Source organism: Aquarana catesbeiana, linkage group LG04 (assembly GCF_042186555.1).
Source record: "Aquarana catesbeiana isolate 2022-GZ linkage group LG04, ASM4218655v1, whole genome shotgun sequence".
Lineage (NCBI taxonomy): Eukaryota > Metazoa > Chordata > Amphibia > Anura > Ranidae > Aquarana > Aquarana catesbeiana.
In genome coordinates, this window is record NC_133327.1 from 27522149 (window position 1) to 27535193 (window position 13045).

The 13045-nt window shown below is 44.6% G+C and overlaps 1 protein-coding gene and 1 pseudogene across 1 annotated transcript in view; one reads left to right on the top strand and one right to left on the bottom strand.

The window, feature by feature from the left end:
• The window catches only part of LOC141141138 (fucolectin-like), an 80621-nt gene that overhangs the window by 63338 nt on the left and 4238 nt on the right, over nucleotides 1-13045 (top strand). The gene's annotated exons all lie outside the window — the stretch shown is intronic.
• Nucleotides 1988-13023, bottom strand: LOC141140341 (translationally-controlled tumor protein homolog; annotated as a pseudogene).

The window sequence follows — 13045 nt, forward strand, 5'->3', positions numbered from 1 at the left end:
TGTTTTAGGTGTGTGGGGGGTGGGAAGATTGTGGGATATGGGTGGGCGGCAATTTGACAGCTATGCGATGCGATTGGCTTGCCTCCAGCATTACAAGATTATGTTGATCCAATAATGCATTTTTTCTTTATTATAGTGGTTTTACTCTCTGCAGTACATCTATACATTCCCCTGATGAAGCCAATATTTTGGCGAAACTAGTTGGGAACAAAAGACTATGATGACCCCTCAACATCTTTGGTGACGGTCATTTATTTGAACTGTATTTTTGTTTTTGCCTTGCATTTTTTGTACTCTTTCATGTAAACATTTTAGATGTTTTTGATATGAATAAAATAAATGATTTTATATAAAATATCATTCTAGTAATTTTGAATTTTGGTGGCACCGCAATAATCCCATCATCCCCTTTCCCCCATCTTTTTATACATAGATTTTAAGGTGGTTTGGGGGTGCCCCCATGTCTCTAAGTACTACTATCTGGCAGCTCAGATTTCCCAATTATCACTACTCCATGCTTCCGCCAATGTCCCTCTATGGGTGCTTTTGGAGCTCCCTAACTGTAATTGTACCCTTCTTTCTATGCAAGTGCTTCTTTGGCTTCTCCAAAAACTTCGGCCGATGTCATTGAGCCCTCTCATGCTACATAGCTTAAAGTTGTAGGACTCTGTAAGATACCCAAGCTCCCTTATGTCCCCCTTTCTGCCCCTGCTGCCTATCACTAGTAACACATTGTTCCCCCCTGGTCTTGACCAACCTCAGGCGTTCATGTGGTGGACCTCACTGGGCCTTACCCTGGTATGCCACCCATTGACTACACGTACTCCAATAACGTGGTCTGCATTCTGTGAATCCTATGACGCTTCCCAGGCAGAATTGCACTCAGGCTTTCTGTGACCGTTTAAATAGGAGGCTGTCCTCCTCTGTTTATGTTGTATTTTTTATGTTGTATTTTTTTTGGCTCTTATGCGCTAGTTCCAGCCCCTGCATGGGCATGCTAAGTGCCTTTGACATTGTTGTATGTTTAACACTATTTCTGCAATAAAAACTTATTGAACCAGAAAACATAGAAAAGTGACGGCAGAAAAAGACTGAGTAGTCCATCGAGTGTGCCCATTTTTTGGGGGAGGTATTGTTTTTTGTTAATTTTGTTGTCTAAATAGAGATCTGTGCTTATCCCAAGCATGTTTTAAGCCATTTACTGTTGACTGTTTTACTACCTCTGCTGGTAGTTTTTTACAAGCATCAACTACCCTTTCAGTAAAATAATTCTTTCTAAGATTAGTTTTGTGCTTTCCTCCAGATAGTTTGAGGTCATGTCCCGTGTTATTGACTTTGGTTTCATGTTGAAAAAACTGCCCTTCTGAACCTTATTCACCCCCTTGATGTATTTAAAGGTTTAAAAAATATGTTTAAAAATATGTCTCCACTCCAATAATTTAGGGTTGAAATAAATGAAGCTTGATGATACCAGTCTAGTTTGAGTTGGTCATAAGAATTTAAAGCAGAGCTCCACCCAAAGGGGGAAGCTGCACTTGTTCATACCCCCCCCTTCACTGCCACATTTGGCACTTTTTTGGGGGGAGGGGGGTTTTGACAGGAACCCACTCCCACTTCCTTGTAAGATCGCCGCACGGCGAAATACGTAATTTTCGGCCCCTCCTCCTTCCCCACGCTGCCTTCTGGGATACGCAGAGGTCCCAGAAGCTGGTGGAATCATTCAGAAAGCACAGTGCGACTCGCGCATGCGCAGTAAGAAACAGGCTGTGAAGCCGCAAGGCTTTACTTCCTGTTTCCCTTACTACAGATGCTGGTGCCTGCATCTGAAGCCGATTGATGAATCGGCTAGAGTTGCAGACATCGCGGGATCCCTGGACAGGTAAGTGTCATTATATTAAAAGTCAGCAGCTACAGTATTTGTAGCTGCTGAATTATATTTTATTTTGATTTTTTTTACAGATTGGAACTCCTCTTTAGACCTGCTGTGGTATGAATGGAAATCAGCAGTAGTTGGTTGCATCAAAAGATCCAAATGGTTAACATTTTTCAATTTCCAAGCCATCTATGAAGAAAGTCATGAAGAGGGTTATACCATCCTCACGGTAATCTAAAAAGCCCACCATACCCTCTGAGTCCATTCATTATTTTGTGAAAAACTGCAAGTTTTTGATGCTTCCAAGAATTTCTTTTTCTGCTGCTCCAATCATAAAAGGCTGCACTCCTCCAGGATTATTCTGACTTTTAATTGCTTTCATATAATCTTTAATATATTGTTTGACTGCATCCTTTGAGAAACCAGTTTCCTGAAGTTTATGGTTCATCACAATGTCAACTCCTGATACTGTTACGCTGTTACCTCCTTCATCCTGGCACTTAGCATATGCGTTTCCACCAATAAGTGCGTCATTGATGTCACATTCTGTTCCTTCAACTTTCCTTCAACTTCAATACCAGCTCATTGCAGGCTTCTTTTGTTGGGTAAATGTCATCATCGCTGGTGACACTTGTAAATGATCATGGTGACAGTGAATTTTCACTGTCAGGGCGGTAAGGATATGGAATGCTCTTCTACAATCGGTAGTGTTGGCAGGCAGTATGGATAGTTTTAAAAGACTCTTGGATGTGTATCTTAGCGAAAACAATACACGTGGATATGAGAAGTGATTTTTCTACACACACGCGTACACACACCTACGCAGGTTGAACTGGATGGACTGTTGTCTTTATTCAACCTCACCAACTATGTATATGTAAATTGGGAGTCGGCGTCCCGGAGAGGCGTACGGGATCTTCAGCTCCGACTAATGCCCTGTACACACGGTCGGATTTTCCGACGGAAAATGTGTGATAGGACCTTGTTGTCGGAAATTCCGACCATGTGTAGGCTCCATCACATATTTTCCATCGGAATTTCCGACACACAAAGTTTGAGAGCAGGCTATAAAATTTTCCGACAACAAAATCCGTTGTCAGAAATTCCGATCGTGTGTACACAAATCCGACGCACAAAGTGCCACGCATGCTCAGAATAAATAAAGAGACGAAAGCTATTGGCTACTGCCCCGTTTATAGTCCCGACGTACATGTTTTACGTCACCACGTTCAGAACGATCGGATTTTCTGACAACTTTGTGTGACCGTGTGTATGCAAGACAAGTTTGAGCCAACATCCGTCGGAAAAAATCCATGGATTTTGTTGTCGGAATGTCCGATCAATGTCCGATCGTGTGTACAGGGCATTAGTTGTTTGTTGTTTATATAGTTGCTGGGTAATCTCCTTTGACCTAAATATTTGTATTCTAAAACTTTACTAAACCATTTGATTGAAAGTATTTTCTGTCTATTGCAATCTTTTCTTTGTAGTTGTTGTATTCCTTTTCATGGAAAAATTCTTTAATAAAGTGATATTGAAACGAAAATTACAGATCAAAGCCAGATGGATGTGGCTAACTACCAATAGATAAACCATGGCCCAGATAAATGAGAACCTTCAGAGACAATTTACCTTATGGTCTTAATGGGATGGACCCAGCTATGGATTCTGCATCCTTCATGCTCTCAACCTGCCCTCTATTGATATGATCATCAAACGGTGATAATAAATCCTAATAAGATTATAATTTACAGAAGCGATACAGTGTCCCTTTACAATATTAATAATGTGCATTGTATGTGTGCTATGTATTTTTTTCTATGTTCTATATACAGTATTAATGCATATCACTGAGTTATGTTATCAGCTATTTGGTTTCCTGTGCTGAAAGATAGCATATCTACAGAAATCAATTGACAATAATTGCCCCATAACAGAAAAAAATGGTGGTGTGTTCTTATCTAAACCTACAAATGTATGAGATTGTTCCTCTTATTCTACTATAAATAGTAGACATCTATTTGCAATCACAATAGAGGATTTTTATAGCAGAAAGCTATCCTTTCTAAAGTATGTTCTCATCATTATACTACATTGTTTAAATTTTAAACATTTTATTATTAATTTAATATGTTCTTCTTCTTAATAATAATATTATTATTAGTATTATTATATTTTCCTGTACATCTGCTGATTCACATAGTTTATAAATCCAGCACATTATGAGTCTTGACTAGGGATGAGCTTCGTGTTCGAGTCAAACCCATGTTCGACTCGAACATCGGCTGTTCGGTCATTCGCCGAATTGCGAACGATATGGGCCGTTCGCGCCAAATTCGTGTGGCGCGTCAAGGCCCATAATTCACTGCGGCATCGTAGTGCATTGCTTGCTGATGATTGGCCAAGCATGCACTATGACCCGCATGCTTGGCCAATCACAGCGCCGCCTGAACAGAGAGCCGTAATTGGCCAAAGCCAAGGAGGCTTTGGCCAATTATGGCTCAGGGGATTTAGTACACGCCCCACACTATATAAGGCCGCCTGCACGGCGGCCCTGTGCAGTGTGTACCGGTGTGCTGAGAGATAGAGAGAGAGAGAGACAGTGTCATTTCATTTGAGTTAGCTAGATTAGGCAGGACAGTCAGTCAGTTAGCTGCACTTAAAGTGTATTGTGTATATATATGCATCCCAGGTGTTGCATATATATATATATATACACTGTATTCAGTTTAGCTAGATCCCTTCCTGTTATCTTCTAGACTATTTACATTTAGTGCAGTGTGTCCTGCTCACAGTGTTCAGCTAGATCCGTTCCTGTTATCTTCCTACTGACAGGCAGGCTTGTCTTGTTACAGTATATACAGCTACCTGAAGAAAATTACTGGTGTTCTTTTGATCCTATTAGTACCATGGTCAGGCAGCTAGACTATTTACATTTAGTGCAGTGCGTCCTGCTCACAGTGTTCAGCTAGATCCGTTCCTGTTATCTTCCTACTGACAGGCAGGCTTGTCTTGTTACAGTATTTACAGCTACCTAAAGAAAATTACTGGTGTTCTTTTGATCCTATTAGTACCACGGTCAGGCAGCTAGACTATTTACATTTAGTGCAGTGCATCCTGCTCACAGTGTTCAGCTAGATCCGTTCCTGTTATCTTCCTACTGACAGGCAGGCTTGTCTTGTTACAGTTTATAAAGCTACCTGAAGAAAATTACTGGTGTTCTTTTGATCCTATTAGTACCACGGTCAGGCAGCTAGACTATTTACATTTAGTGCAGTGCGTCCTGCTCACAGTGTTCAGCTAGATCCGTTCCTGTTATCTTCCTACTGACAGGCAGGCTTGTCTTGTTACAGTATTTACAGCTACCTAAAAAAAATTACTGGTGTTCTTTTGATCCTATTAGTACCACGGTCAGGCAGCTAGACTATTTACATTTAGTGCAGTGCGTCCTGCTCACAGTGTTCAGCTAGATCCATTCCTGTTATCTTCCTACTGACAGGCAGGCTTGTCTTGTTACAGTATTTACAGCTACCTAAAGAAAATTACTGGTGTTCTTTTGATCCTATTAGTACCACGGTCAGGCAGCTAGACTATTTACATTTAGTGCAGTGCATCCTGCTCACAGTGTTCAGCTAGATCCGTTCCTGTTATCTTCCTACTGACAGGCAGGCTTGTCTTGTTACAGTATATAAAGCTACCTGAAGAAAATTACTGGTGTTCTTTTGATCCTATTAGTACCACGGTCAGGCAGCTAGACTATTTACATTTAGTGCAGTGCGTCCTGCTCACAGTGTTCAGCTAGATCCGTTCCTGTTATCTTCCTACTGACAGGCAGGCTTGTCTTGTTACAGTATTTACAGCTACCTAAAAAAAATTACTGGTGTTCTTTTGATCCTATTAGTACCACGGTCAGGCAGCTAGACTATTTACATTTAGTGCAGTGCGTCCTGCTCACAGTGTTCAGCTAGATCCGTTCCTGTTATCTTCTTACTGACAGGCAGGCTTGTCTTGTTACAGTAAATACAGCTACCTGAAGAAAATTGCTGGTGTTCTTTTGATCCTATTAGTACCACGGTCAGGCAGCTAGACTATTTACATTTAGTGCAGTGCGTCCTGCTCACAGTGTTCAGCTAGATCCGTTCCTGTTATCTTCTTACTGACAGGCAGGCTTGTCTTGTTACAGTAAATACAGCTACCTGAAGAAAATTGCTGGTGTTCTTTTGATCCTATTAGTACCACAGTCAGGCAGCTAGACTATTTACAGTTAGTGCAGTGCGTCCTGCTCAGAGTGTTCAGCTAAACCTACAAGTTAGTGGGGTGCGTCCACCTCACAGTGTTCAGCTAAAGCTACCTGTAGAAGGTTGGTGGTGTTCTCATACTACAGGCAGGCAGTTGATTTTGCTAGCTGCAGTATCAGTACATATATATATATATATATATATATATATATATATATATATATATATATATCCCAGCTTAGTGCAGCTACAGGTCATTAGTATGTCTGGAAGGCCAAGAAGGAGAGGCAGACAGTCACAAGCCAATAAGAGAGGGCAAGCAGGCTCTGTGTCTAGTGCTGGTCGTGGAGACGGTGCATCCTCATCAGCACGTGGCCATGGGACACGCTTGGCCTTTTTTTCGGCAGCTGGCCGTGTTGAGCCGCAACATGCGGAAGACTTGGTCGAGTGGATGACCAAGCCGTCCTCATCCTCCTCATCCTCTCTCACCCATGCCCAGGGTGCTTTGTCTGGCAAAGCAGCGGCCTCTTCCCTCGGCTCAATGTCATCAGTGACTCCTTCCCTAGCTCCACCATGTCCTCCTGAGGAGTCCCATGAACTGTTTGACCACAGTGTTGGGTACATGCTCCAGGAGGATGTCCAGCGTTTGGAAGGCTCTGATGATGATACTGAGCTCGATGAAGGCAGTAACATGAGCACGGACAGAGGGGGTGCCCAAGAAGGACAGCAATCTGGCAGTCATGCTCCCCCTGCTGCAGCATACTGCCAGGTTTGCTCCAGTGATGAGGAGGGAGGGGATGATGAGGTCACTGACTCAACGTGGGTGCCTGATAGGAGAGAGGAGGAGGAGGAGGAGGAGGCGGCACATCACCAACGAGGCAGGATGCCCTCCAGGGGCCAGCCTAAGGGCAGCACATTGACTGCATCACACCCCAAAGCTCCGCTGCAGTCTCTGCGCGTTATTCAAAAAGTTCTTTGGTGTGGGCCTTTTTTGAGACGAGTGCATCAGATCGCACCGCTGCTATTTGCAACATATGTCTCAAGCGTATCTCACGTGGCCAAAACATCTCCCGCTTGGGTACCACATGCTTGACCAGACATATGTTGACCTGCCATGCAGTTCGTTGGCAAGCGTATCTAAAAGACCCACACCAAAGAACAAAGAGGACATCTCCTTGCTCCTCATCAGCTGAGATTTCCAACCCCACTAGACCTTCAGTCCTCTCTGAGACCTGCACTGAGAGGAATGAAGGTGTAGAATTAGGTGTGTCACAGCCAAGTACTTGTGGGCAATCTGCTTTTGGTACACCGACGTCAGATTGTACCAGGCAAATTTCCCTGCCCCAGCTGCTGCACCGCCGAAAGAAGTTTGCTCCCAGCCATCCACATGCCCAGCGGTTGAATGCTAGCTTGGCAAAATTGCTAGCACTTCAACTGCTGCCTTTTCAGTTGGTAGACTCTGCCCCCTTCCGTGAGTTTGTGGAATGTGCGGTTCCTCAGTGGCAGGTACCCAAACACCACTTTTTCTCACGGAAGGCGATTCCGGCTCTCTACCGGCATGTGGAAGGCAATGTCCATGCCTCGCTGGACAGGGCGGTCAGCGGTAAGGTGCATATTACCGCTGACTCATGGTCCAGCAGGCATGGACAGGGATGTTACCTGAGTTTCACGGCGCATTGGGTGACTCTGCTGGCAGCTGGGAAGGATGCAGGACAAGGTGCAGTAGTGTTGGAGGTTGTTCCGCCACCACGCCTCCAAAATGCTAATGATTGTGACACACCTCTCTCCTCCACCCCCTCCTCTTCTTCTTCCTCCATGGCCTCTTCCTCGAAACCAGCGGTGCTCCGTAGTCGTTCAAGGGGCTACGCAAATACGCAGGCCAAAAGATGCCATGCGGTGCTTGAGCTGGTGTGCTTGGGGGACAGGAGCCACACTGGGGCAGAGGTTCTGTCAGCTCTGCAGGGGCAGGTTCAGAGGTGGTTGACGCCATGCCAACTTAAGGCAGGAATGGTGGTTTGCGACAATGGCACCAACCTCCTCTCTGCCCTCCGACAAGGACAAATGACCCATGTGCCCTGTTTGGCTCACGTCCTTAACTTGGTGGTGCAGCGGTTCTTGGGCAGGTACCCGGGCTTACAGGATGTCCTGAGGCAGGCCAGGAAAGTCTGTGTGCATTTCTGCTGGTCATATAATGCCAGTGCTCGGCTGACGGACCTCCAAAAGGAGTTTAACCTGCCCAAGAACCGCCTAATCTGTGACATGCCCACCAGGTGGAACTCAACGTTGGCCATGCTGCAGCGGCTGCACACGCAGCAGAGGGCCATCAATGAGTACCTGTGCGACTATGGCACCAGGGCAGGGTCAGGGGAGCTTGGTTTTTTTTCCCCACGTCAGTGGGCCATGATCAGGGATGCATGCACTGTCCTGTCACCATTTGAGGAGGCCACGAGGATGGTGAGCAGTGACAGTGCATGCATCAGTGACACTGTCCCCCTTGTCCACCTGTTGCAGCACACGCTGCATGGAATAATGGACAGGGCACTTGAGGCAGAACAGAGGCAGGAAGAGGAGGACTTCCTTAGCTCTCAAGGCCCCCTTTATCCAGACAGTGTTCCTGCGTGCCCACCGATCACACAGGAAGAGGAGGAGGAGGAGGAGGAAGATTGTGTCAGTATGGAGGTGGAGCCTGGCACTCAGCATCAGCAGCAGTCTTTAAGGGATCAGTCCCAAGAAACACATGGACTTGTACGTGGCTGGGAGGAGGTGGCTGCGGACCATGTCATCCTTAGTGACCCAGAGGACTCCGGACCGAATGCCTCAGCAAACCTACGCTGCATGGCCTCCCTGATCCTGCAAAGCCTGCGTAAGGATCCTCGTATTCGTGGTATCAAGGAGAAGGACCAATACTGGCTGGCAACCCTCCTTGATCCACGTTACAAGGGTAAGGTTGCGGACCTTATCTTGCCATCGCAGAGGGAGCAGAGGATGAAACATCTTCGGGAGGCCTTGCAGAAAGGTCTGTGCAACGCGTTCCCAGAGACTGGGAGGTTACAAACTCCTGTTTCTGGACAACATGTTGCTGAGGCTTCGGTCAGTCAAAGAAGGAGCGGTGGAGAAGGTGGCCGTCTGACTGATGCGTTCAGACAATTTTTTGGTCCGCAGCCCCAAGGTATGATCGGTTCCAGCAACCATCGCCAGCGTCTGTTTTACATGGTGCAGGAATACCTAGGGGCAAGATCAGACTTGGACACCTTTCCCACAGAAAATCCTCTGGGTTACTGGGTCTTGAGGATGGATCACTGGCCAGAGCTTGCACAGTATGCAATTGAGCTACTGGCCTGTCCTGCATCCAGCGTTCTTTCGGAACGCACATTCAGTGCTGCTGGAGGCGTGGTAACCGATCACAGGGTGCGTCTGTCCACCGACTCGGTCGATCGACTGACCTTCATAAAAATGAATCAGTCTTGGATCACCACCAGCTACCAAGCACCTGATGCTGATGTAACCGAATAATTTTTTTTGAAATCTCAGATCCCTTCAAAGACTGCCTATGCTGATGCTGAGTGACTATCCCTGAGTAATTATCCTCTTCCTCCCCAATCATCACGCTGATAGCTTGTAAGAACATTTTTGGTTCTGGGCACCACCACCAGTGCCTAAGGCACAATTTTTCAGCCCCTGTTTAACAGGGGCGTGTAATTACAATTTTTGATGTAATACTTTGCAGCAGGGCTCGTTCCTGCATTCCAACTAGAGTGTCTGTGAGGGGTTGCAGTGTTGTGGCACCAGCACCAGTGCCTAAGGCCCAATTTTTCTGCCCCTGTCTAACAGGGGCGTGTAATTACAATTTTTGATGCAATACTTTGCAGCAGGGCTCGTTCCTGCGTTCCAACTAGAGTGTCTGTGAGGGGTTGCAGTGTTGTGGCACCAGCACCAGTGCCTAAGGCCCAATTTTTCAGCCCTTGTTTAACAGGGGCGTGTAATTACAATTTTTGATGCAATACTTTGCAGCAGGGCTCGTTCCTGCGTTCCAACTAGAGTGTCTGTGAGGGGTTGCAGTGTTGTGGCACCAGCACCAGTGCCTAAGGCCTAATTTTTCAGCTCCTGTTCAACAGGGGCATGTAATTACAATTCTTGATCTAATATTTCACAGCAGGGCCCTGTGAGGGCTTACAGTGTTGTGGCCACAGCAACACCTAAGGCCCAAATTTCTGCTGAGTATATAGGGCAGGACCCTACTTTCGAACATCTAACTTACAAACGACTCCTACTTGCAAACGGAAGGAGACAACAGGAAGTGAGATGAAATCTACCCCTAGGAAGGGAAATTCTCTCCTGTAAGAGTTAATATTGGAAAAACATTTCTCCTTTCCACTGATGCTTTCCAATCCTTGTTCCACAAAAAAAACCCAAATTTTCAAAAAACATTTTTCATTGGGACAAAAAGTGAGGTGAAATCTTCTGAAGAGGAGGAAAGACAGCAAAACAAATGTCACAGGGGTGATAACCCTTCCCTATGTTTTCCAAAAAGCTTAAAAAAGATTTTTTGGCTGGAGCTAAACACGTTAAAAATGTACCCGTTCAAAATTCCAAACAGATTCTACTTAACAACAAACCTACAGTCCCTGTCTTGTTTGCACCGCCTGTATACTGCTGTTCAGAGTATATAGGGCCTGGTGGCCCCACACCTTTCCTTATTTTAATTTGGGTGCGGGGTTCCCCTTAATATCCATACAAGACCCAAAGGGCCTGGTAATGGACTGGGGGGTACCCATGCCGTTTGTCTCACTGATTTTCATCCATATTGCCATGACCCGACAAGCAGTTTTAAATGAGATTTTTTCCTTTAAAAATGACTTATGGTGCAGGGACTGTTCTAAACACGGGAAACACGCGTCACTTTACAGGCATACTATAGACACCCCCCAGGTACGATATTTAAAGGAATATTTCACTTTTTTTTTTTTTTTTTTACTTTAAGCATCATTAAAATCACTGCTCCCGAAAAAACGGACGTTTTTAAAAGTTTTTTTTACATTGATACATGTCCCCAGGGGTATTAGGACAATACCATGCAAATTAGCCTTTAAAATGAGCACTTTTGATTTTGAACGTCCGAGTCCCATAGACGTCAATGGGGTTCTAAAGTTCGTGCGAACTTTCGGTCCGTTCGCAGGTTCTGGTGCGAACCGAACCGGGGGGTGTTCGGCTCATCCCTAGTCTTGACATGATTCAAGAATCAAATGGTTTTCTGCAGATTAGACAATTTTACACGCTTTGCAAATTTTAGCGTATCAATCTACAATTACAATTCACAGATTTACCAAAACGTGTCTGGTTTTCAAATTAGCATTTTTTTTTTAGTTTACATGTTTGTGTTTTTTCTGTATGTAGCAGTGACAAAAATAAAAAAAATGTTTGATTTAAACTCTATACTGTGTTCTCAAAGCAGTTTTTCCTTTGTATAATGTGAATTTATATTTTTATAGTTTAATATTATTATTTTTTTCTCTAATTAAGGACAGAAGACACCAAGAGCTGATTGAAGGGTGAGTTAATCAATTTCACATAAGAGTTGTTTATTTCTGATACACCTGAGCATGAATGTAGTGTTTTTAAGCTCCAAAATGCAGCAAGAATGATTTTTCTCTCTGCACCTTGACATGGCACATTGGTGTTAACAATCAATACATGATTGGCAATAACTTCTCCGCAGGATGTGGAAACCTTGCAAAAAGACCTGAACAAATTAATGGGGTGGGCGACTACATGGCAAATGAGGTTCAATGTAGAAAAATGTAAAATAATGCATTTGGGTGGCAAAAATATGAATGCAATCTATACACTGGGGGGAGAACCTCTGGGGGAATCTACGATGGAAAAGGACCTCGGGGTCCTCGTGGATGATAGGCTCAGCAATGGCATGCAATGCCAAGCTGTTGCTAATAAAGCAAACAGAATATTGGCATGCATTAAAAGGGGGATCAACTCCAGAGATAAAACAATAATTCTCCCGCTCTACAAGACTCTGGTCCGCCCGCACCTGGAGCATGCTGTCCAGTTCTGGGCACCAGTCCTCAGGAGGGATGTACTGGAAATGGAACGAGTACAAAGAAGGGCAACAAAGCTAATAAAGGGTCTGGAGGATCTTAGTTATGAGGAAAGGTTGCGAGCACTGAACTTATTCTCTCTGGAGAAGAGACGCTTGAGAGGGGATATGATTTCAATTTACAAATACTGTACTGGTGACCCCACAATAGGGATAAAACTTTTTCGCAGAAGAGAGTTTAATAAGACTCGTGGCCACTCATTACAATTAGAAGAAAAGAGGTTTAACCTTAAACTACGTAGAGGGTTCTTTACTGTAAGAGCGGCAAGGATGTGGAATTCCCTTCCACAGGCGGTGGTCTCAGCGGGGAGCATTGATAGCTTCAAGAAACTATTAGATAATCACCTGAATGACCGCAATATACAGGGATATGTAATGTAATACTGACACATAATCACACACATAGGTTGGACTTGATGGACTTGTGTCTTTTTTCAACCTCACCTACTATGTAACTATGTAACTATGTAACTATGAAACAATAAGATTTGTTTCTGTTGTATTACAGTTTGACAGGTTGTATCATATTTGTAATTTTTAAAGCGGCAGTAAACCACAAAAAAAAAAAATCTTCTCCCTGCAAAATAATGTCATACTAGCACATTATGAAAAACTTACTTGAAAACGCAGCCCTCCAGCGGTGTGCTGCCACCACTGGCAGGGCTTCCATCTTCCCTCAGTCTTCCTTTCCGGGTTCGCGGCTGTGGCCACTTGACTGGCCCAGCTACGATGACGTCACTTTTGCGCTGGTGAGTGGGCGTCACGGCTGCAGTACAGTTTTCTCTATGGATGGCACTATGCATTGGCAGTGTAGTACACATACAT